At 38.1% G+C, this 9,722-nt stretch overlaps 1 pseudogene; it reads left to right on the top strand.

Moving 5' to 3' along the window:
• Window positions 1–516: 516 nt before the first annotated feature.
• LOC149135000 (uncharacterized) lies at window positions 517–1,210 on the top strand (annotated as a pseudogene).
• Window positions 1,211–9,722: the final 8,512 nt, after the last annotated feature.

Below are 9,722 nucleotides of genomic sequence, written 5' to 3'. Positions count from 1 at the left end.
ATTTTTTGAATGAGAGACTAGATCCATATATATATATATAGTGAGTTCAAAAAAGAAAAACGACAACAAAAATAAAAATACAACGACGCGAGGACGTGATACAGATATTGTGTTACTGGACGCTCAGGAAAGGAAAGAGAGAGAATTTGATGTTTCGAGCGGAGCTCTTCATCGGAAATATAGGAAAGTCCAAAGAAAGGAAGACGTATGAAGAAAATATCACCAACGATATACACGAGGTTACATTGTGGAATGACCGGAAGGGAAAGGGTGGAGAAAAGTTCTTTCTAAGAGAGGAGAGTGCAAGACAGGGAGGTATGTAAGTGTGCGTGCGCGCGGGTCCGTGTGTGTCTGTGTAGTAACAGAACTTGTATGTGTGTATGTGTGTGTGTGTGTGCGTGTGTGTGTGTGTGGCTGCGATATGTTGATGACACCTTCATACTCTGGCCCCACTAGGAAGATGTCCAAGTGCTGTAAGATCATGTGAATTCAATAAAGCCATCCATACAGCTCACAATGGAAAAAGAAAAAGACAATCAGCTAGCATACCTGGACGTATTAATAACACGCACCAAGTATTCATTCAGGACATCCGTATACTGCAAGCCGACCTTCACTTGACGATACCTCAACTTCAATTCACACAATCCATACAGTGCAAAGAGAGGGATTGCTCAGTGCCTAAAACATCGAGCAATGAATATAAGTAGCGGTCGTGATACCCACCAGGAAGAAATGATCAAGCTCAGTAACAATCTATTAAGCAACAACTACTCCAAAAGCATACTCTCCATTCCAATTATGAAGAAGAGAGAGGATGAAACCGATAAACTGTCCACCGTCTATCTACCCTACATGAAAGGCCTCTCCGAAAAGATACAAACGATATGCTTCCCATATGACATCAGGACAGTATTCAAAAGTAATACAACACTTCGCAAATATATCCTTCGAGTAAAACCACCAATAGAAAAGAATATGACTAAGAACTGCGTGTACTCCATCTCATGCTGCTGTGGTAGGTTGTATAGAGGCGAAACGTGCCACTCCCTCAAAATAAGGGTAGAGGAACATCGCAAATCTGTGACAAGTGGATATATTGATAAATCGGTTATAACTGATCCTGTATGGAAAAATGGAGACCACTTTCCCATGTGGGATGAAGTTAAAATAATAGACAGAGAACGCCACTGGAGAATACGAAAACTAAAAGAAACAGCATATATGCTAGGACACAACAACCTCCTAAACAGACCGAGTGCAGATATGAACAGCACATAGGAACCGGTATTAAGGAAAGATAGGAGAATTATAAGCCCTAAAATTCACTCCATAATTGCTCACGGGCATATGATGTAGTGGTTAAGAGCATGGGTTAATAGCCCCCAAGGTTCCTAGTTCGATTCCAGTCAGTGACCTGAATAATAATAAAAATAATAATAACAATAATAATAATAATAATAATAATAATAATAATAACAACAACAACGACAACAGCGAAAAATACCTTAGGAATGAGAACCCAGGTTTGAAATTTCCCCAAGACACCTGATGAAGGCTGGGTGGTAAATCAGCTGAAACATCGTGTTAACAACAAACAAGATGAGGACAAATATCTGTCAATTGTAAATAATGTAAATAATGTACGGTTTACTAAGCCCCCCCCCCCCCGATGTCCTGGAAGAATTTCTGCTGAAGTCCAGATACGTATTCGTATCGGTGGTATCAACATTCTATACTTGGTTGTTTGGAGGAGGAGGTTAGTAGTAACTATCCCACTTCTCAGAATGTTTGTGTCTTTAATTATTTCCTGAATCAATTCAATGCAAAAGTTGGCTTTTCTTTTGATGATAGTCCTCAAGTTAATATTGATATGTTTCGTATGTGATTTTGTAACGGATTCTTTACTTTTCTAAAGCGTCTGATTGCTTTCAAATTCAGGTGACCTTTATGTGTTTGTATCTGATTCTTCCTCATTTCCAAAAAACGACTTTTTGGGGCGATTTAATCATACCTTAATCTCCTGGATAGTATGGATATATGTCTCTACGTTTGCCAGAAATGGCTTTATATCAACGAGTCTGTGAGATTTTGTCCGGAAGTATATTCACCACATCCACTTTACTCTGTCTTTGTCTATGTCATTGTTTCTCTTGTCGCAGCTTTCTTTATAACCTAGAGATAATTATAAGAATCTAAGCGAGCACTAAGTAAAGACCATCGGCACAAAACACTCCTGTGTTAGACAATCATCAAAGTAAGAGTGTACAAGTGAAAGAGAGAACTAGAAAGTAAGAGGAAGAGAGTGGAAAGAGAGAGAGAGAGAGAGAGAGAGAGAGAGAGAGAGAGAAAGAGAGAGTTATGTGCTGTCAGAGTGAGGTGAGGCTTAGAGGGAATGGAAGAAGGGGGAAACTGTCAATACAAAACGTTCTCCCAGCTTTGCAAGGGAATCAACGACACTTATATAATGTCAATTTGATATTTCTCACTCAACGTTGTCAGTTTGGTAAACGTGTATTAATTTAATTCATAATTCATGAATAGTTATTAACAAGTAGAACTCTATGTAGAAGACCTTGCAGTTTTATTCAGCTTCACACACACACACACACACACACATACACTGACTCATACCCACACAGACTAACGCACACAAACTCATGCACGCACACAGACTCACGCACACACACACATACACACGGAAACACACTTGCCTGCACATACATTCGTCTATCAAGCTACACAATGTATATTTCAGTTTAAATTATTTATTGAAAATAAATTCTTTTTCTTGCGGTTCGAATTACGCGATACGCGATCATTTACGCAGGACAATCGCGTTGCGCAAAATTCAAGTCACATAACAAATATTTCCGTTTATCTGTATTCCTGTCTATGTTTATGGTTGTAGCTGTGAGCGTGTGTGTTTATGTAAATGTGTGAGTTATTCCTAACAAAGAAAAGAAAGTATTCACAATACTTTGTTAGAAATAAGCGTTGATGTATTTCAGTGCTACTCTGATGTCTCCTGTGACATCTAGTCGCATTGCCGGATTGAATAAGCTAAATACTAAGAGCAGATCACATCTCGTAAGAATTTATTAACCACAGCATACGTTTGGTTGACAGATGAACGACTATCAAATAGAAGTGTGTGCTGGACAACCAATGATACAGTAGAAACAGACAGAAATATCTTAGCCATGTTAGAAAACCTCGGACAAAGTAGTGAAATGAGGCCCCAATATACATCACCACTTCGATCATCTGGAGTTTAAACATTAATTGGTGACTCTTTATCTCATTCTTCTACTTGCATTTTAACAGTATGTGTGTGTGTGCATATATATATATATATATATATATATATATATATATATATATATATATATATATATATATATATGCATATATGGGTACAGGACGTCACCAACTGTAATCAACATGAAGTACAAAAACAAATGAGTTAAATACGCAAACAACGAGAGAAAAAGTGGAAAACAGGACAAGTAACACAAAAAATTACCCTTCATCAGTTGTTGGCTGTCTAGTCCTCATTTCGAGCATATATATATATATATATATATATATATATATATATATATATATATATATATATATATATATATATATATACTGACATATACACACATACATGTATATATACACATATACATATACAAACATATACACACACACGCGCTAACGTATATGTATGTATGTGTGCACGTGTGTATATATATTTATTACTAGCGAAGGCCTGTTTATAGGGTTACCCTGGGTTGCTCACCATAAAGATCATCTTTACGGCATATCATCAGACCCTAAAACTTGTTGGCCCATGGCCTCTTTAAAGTATAGAGGGGGAAACGAACCGATATATACAATGGGGGTTATCTTCCTCTCTGATGGCCATCGGCTGGTCATCGGCTTCCGACTATGTTGTTCTCTTTCAGTTACGCCACCTGTCGGCTGTGAGGGAAGAAGGTGGGGGGGTTATCTCTCACTCTCATCAGCAATCAATTTCCAGCCGTGAAATTAACGATAATATTTACACCACGGCTGGAAATTGATTGCTGATGAGAGTGGGAGATAAAAACCCCTAACTTCTACCCACGCAGCCGTCAGGTGACGTAGCTGAAAGAGGATGACATTGCCGGAAGCCGATGACCAACCGATGACCACCAGAAGAGGGAGATGACCCCCATTGTTTATATCCGGTTCGTTTCCCCCTCTATAATTAAAAGAGGCCATAGGCCAACAAGTCTTACGGTCTGATGATACGCCATTATGCCATAAAGATACACTTTATGGCGAGAAACCCAGGGTAAGCCTATAAACAGGTCTTCGCTAGTCGTAAATATTACACTGCTCTTCTTCTTAGAGTGTCCTTCTTCTCTGTTTTTATGTTTTTCTAAAAAAAAGTCGATATATATATTTATATCGAAAGAGAGAGAAAAAGAGAGAGAGAGAGAGAGAGAGAGAGAAAGAAAGAGAGAGAGAAAAGATTGATAGATAGATAAATAGGTAAATAGATAGATAGATAGATAGATAGATAGATAGATAGATAGATAGATAGACAGATAGATAGACAGACAGATAGATAGATAGATAGATAGATAGATAGATGGATAGATAGATAGATAGGGAGAGAGAGAGCTACATAGATGATTTCATTGTATTGTAAGTAATGAGAAAATTAATTTAGATAGCATACACAAACATATTTGTGTATATATCACTGTGTCATTTCCCCATCACTCTCTTCTTTCACACTCTCTCTCCTTCTTTCTCTGTATGTGTGTCTGTATGAGTGTATGTTCATTGTGTGGGCATGTCAATGTGCATGTTTCTGTGTGCGAATATGTGTCTCTTTGCTTGTGTATATATGAACGGTTCTACGGTAATAAATGTGAGTGTTTGACAATAGGATGTGAAAATATCTACATTATATTGTCTCCTTGAAGTCAGTAATGTATGCATGCGTACGTACGCACGCATACACACACATACACACTATCCAATGTACACATATGTAATCTTATAAGTGTATATGCATTTATATTCAGTTCTTTTCAACTATACCATATACATACATACATACACACATATTATATATATATGCGTGTGTGTGTGTGTGTGTGTGTGTGTGTGTGTGTGTGTATGTATGTACTCATGTACACATATACGTACGTATATATTCATTAATAAATATATACTCTATATATATATATATATATATGTGTGTGTGTGTGTGTGTATATATATATATATATATATATATATATATATATATATATATATATATATATATATATACATATATACACAGACACACACACAACAAAAACACACACACACACACACAAATGTCCATGCTCATACGCTCACATGCATGCATACAGAGAGAAACACACATATGCTTATAGAATATACTTTCATGAGAATGATTTGACAATAACATGTGAAAATATAAATAACACAAATAACGTGATTCTTTCTGCTTTCCATTCATATTTGATACACAGAAGTTTGTTTTCTAGTTTGGACGTGTTCAGCTACTAATTAAAAAGACATGTGCTTGATTCGCAGATGTTGTTGCGTCCTAAATTCGTCACTGAGATCTTGGTCAAATCAATTGTGTTCGTGAGATATGCAGCACTGTGCATGCAGAATACATACAGAGAGATATACTTAATGATCTGTGTATCTATCTATCGATCTATCTATCTGTCTGTTGGTCTGTCTGCCTGCCTGCCGGCTTACCTATCTATCTATCTATCTATCTATCTATCTATCTATCTATCTATCTATCTATCGATCCATCCATCCATCCATCTGTCTGTTTGCTTGTTTGTTTGTCTGCATATCTATCTAATTAACTCCTTTTATCTCTCACTCGTTCTCTGTATATCTTTTATTTTTTACTTGTTTCCGTCAATAGACTGCGGCCATGCTGGGACATCGCCTTTAAGATTTTTAAATCGAAGGAATCGACCCCAGTACTCTTTTTTTAAGGCCGTCACTTATTCTATCGTCCACTCTTGCTGAGCCGCTAAGTTACGGAGACTAAAACACACCATCACTGATTACAAAGCTGCGGTGAGGGATAAGCACGAACGCGCGCGCGCACGCGCACACACACATACACACGCACAAACACACACACACACACACACACACACACACACACACACACACACACACACACACACACACACACACACAACCGATGAACTTCTTTCAGTTTCCGTCTACCAAATCCACTCACAAGGCTTTGGTTAGCCTAAGGCTACAGGTAAAGCGACTTGCTCAAGATACCATGCAGTGGGACTGAACGGGGAAACAAACTTTTTACTGCTCAGCCATGCCGGCACCTAACGTATATAGTGGCTCAGTGCCATTCTGCGGCACTCTAAGCAAGCGTCTTCAACTATAAATCTAGGCTAAACGGTGCCTTTTGAGAGAATTTGGTTGACAGACAAATTTGATTGTGTGGAGCCATAGCACATATATAGATCGGAACAGTGCTGAAAACCTCCTGGCTTTGGGTAAAAGAAAATGCAGGAGGATCAGTTACTTATGATTTTATTCAACATATTACTCGTTAAATTCATACGCATATTGCAGCAGTCCATCAGTTTTTCTAAGCCCTGTAACAGAACTCGGAATATTGGGCCTCCAACACGGTCTTTCACAATAACCTTAAAGCCAGGAACTTTTCAGAACCACCTCATATATGAAGGGTGGGTATATTTGTGTCTGTGTTTGTCACCGCACCGCTCCTTGACAAACTCTTTTAGTTTGATGATGATTCCGTTGCTTAGTTGTTCGGCAACAGAAACCAATAAAATAAAAACCAGGTTTAAAAACAAAAGTGGTGCCCCAGAATGACCACTGTCCAATTACGGAAACAAGGAATGTATAAAAGAAACAGAAATTGCGTAAGCGCTTTAATAATTAGCAACTTACTTTATGGTCTATGTGGCCGAACAGCTAAACTACAGAGTCGTAAACGAATCATTACAGGTTGCTAAAGGTCCATGCAATGACAAACGCAAGCGCAAAAACACAAAGGCACCCGCACACACACACCACACGTACATACATGACTGTGTGTGTATTTACACACACTCATGTGTTTATGTAACTGGCTTCTTTACAATAGGTCGGTCAGCCCGGGGCTATAGTAGAAGACACTTGCCCAAGCTGTCTCATGTCCTTAACCACACAACCATGCCGCAGCCTCTCTATCTATGCATGTACATTTGTTATTCTTGCTGAAATCACGCCTCCTTTGTGTGAAGTTCCTAAATCAATATCGCCAAATAAAATTAAAGATTGAATACGTTGATGAATGATCTGCAATATTTCCCACGAAATTTCGGGAATATATAGGAAGGTAAGTACTCTTTAAAATGGTGCTGGGTTGAGTCTCTGTTCAGCTTTAGAATGTTATGAGAAGGTGGAACGAAATGGCGAAGATTTTTGAATATATAAAGGCGCAGTTTTTTGAATTTTTCTTTGTGATGTCGTTGTACTATTTTTGTTGGGGGCCTTTTCTTCATTTGAAAAGCTTTTTGAATTGTCTTTTTCCTTGTTTTAAATTGCGACAATGCTGGAGAAATTCCTTGGAGTGATTAGTCGAATGAGTGAAACCCAATACATATTTTTAAACCTGTTACTTATTCTATCGAATTATTTTGACGATTCAATAAGTTACGAGAGCGTAGACTATTCAACACCTGTTTCAAGTGGTGGAGAGATAAATAAGTAAAAACTCAAAGACACTCATATATGCACATATACGAACACACATCTCGTCTATGGCAGGATTCCATACAGTTTCCGTCAACCAAATTCATTCACAAAACATTTGCCGGTCCGGGGCCATAGTACAACATGCTTACCCAAGGTGCTCCGCAGTGGGATTCAACCTGAAATCACGTAGTTACAAAGCGATCACGCAGTTATACCTGTTTACTCTCCGAAATTTGTTTATTGTTGCATGTAATATCGTGTATCTTTTGCTATAGGTGTCGTTGATACTAATCACTGAATGTTGATTTCATATCAGTGTTGGCCAGTTCTCGTTTGAGTTGGGTGAATATAGTGTATTCCTTTTCGTATTCCTTCTTCAGTTTCTCAACATTACTCGACGTTTGTTCAGTGTTCAATGCATTATACTTACGTTAATTATATGTTGTGTCTTAGATTGGTTGTTACTAGAATTTATCAGATTGGCTACGTAAGGTGCAAACTCAAAAATATCATTTCGTCATGTCGAAAACTCGAAGCCTCTTTAGTGCTGGTGCTACCATAAAATGTACACAATACATTACAAAGTAGTTGATGTTAGAAAGGGCATCCAATTGTAGAGATCGTTTCCAAAGTGAAGCGCCCAGCTAGGTAGGGTCCCCTAACTATTGTAGTAGAACAGTAATTCCGAATATGAACTAAACTCCGACAATATCAACCTATCCAAACCAACACGCAGCATCTTTACACACTGAGCTCAAATTCCGTCGAGGTTGACTTTGCCTTTCATTCTTTAAAGGTCGATAAAATAAGTACCAGTTACGCACTGGGGTGGATGTGTTCAACTTATTCCCTACCCCAAAATTCCAGAACTCTTGCCTTTTGTACAAAAGATTGTTATTGTATTCTTTTTGTTCTACGTGTACCAATATGAAAACCTGTTGATGTTATTCCAATCAAGATCTGGGTACGATATAATCCACACTTTTTCGAGCTACTGCCTTCTCGACACCCAGGCCACATTCTTAGCGCCCCCACCCTAGCTAACCATCACAAACATAGACCTCTTTCTGAAGCAAATTCAAAGCAATTTTATTTAACAAATAAATATTAACCTAATGAACCCATTATTATGTTGTTTTTTGTATGAATCGCTACCCCATTATCGCCCAAAAATTTTACATGAATCACTACCCACTATCGCCTCACTCTTTTTCAACGTCCTCTTGGAACTTTCCACTGTCTCCAGGGGTGTAATACCGCCTACTTTAGGAACCATAATCCATAAACTACTTCCTCAAACATTGCTGGCTTGGCGTCTAGATAAAAAAAAAAATGCTTGTTAATCTCACGCGAGTGCTAATCGAAACCGCTCTACACAAATTCGTTGTAGTAATGTCCATAGCGTCTTCAGAATATGAAGGACCACGTAAGCCAGAATATATAATTTTTCATGTGATCCGATGGAGATTTTGTTACTATTTCTCGCAAATCGAACGACAACTTATCAACTTTCTCATTGCTTCTGCGTGAGAAACCGTAGAGATTGTCAATGATGCTGGTTACTAGGTATACATTTATTATGTTTTGTTTCCGTGTTCCTATTTTTGACTTTATTTAATCTTGAATGCTTCAATTCCCAAGTGGATTGCCGTGCCCTATTTGTATTCGAATGTCGTATGAGGTATCTGTGTACCGGGTGCATGACTTTATGCATGTTATAAAACCTCCACATCCTGCCTTATCGAGATGTAATCAGTGATTTGAGTCAGTGTCGTTTTGTTTCTCCTGTTATTTCGTGTGAGATTATCGTGTGTGGTGAAGAATACGCTTTTTTCTTTTTTACTTCTCCGTTCACTTTTATTTGCTTTACGATTTACAAGAGTTTTCTTGTCTTCTTTGAATGCTTGCTCTAGTGTGTATTGTGTGGGTGGGAGTTCGTGTGCGTATGTAGAGTACGCCAT

This window comes from Octopus bimaculoides, chromosome 6 (assembly GCF_046866305.1).
Source record: "Octopus bimaculoides isolate indiv1 chromosome 6, ASM4686630v1, whole genome shotgun sequence".
NCBI classification, from domain to species: Eukaryota; Metazoa; Mollusca; class Cephalopoda; order Octopoda; family Octopodidae; genus Octopus; species Octopus bimaculoides.
The sequence above is the reverse complement of the archived record's forward strand: the minus strand, read 5'-3'. Positions and strand labels throughout refer to the sequence as shown.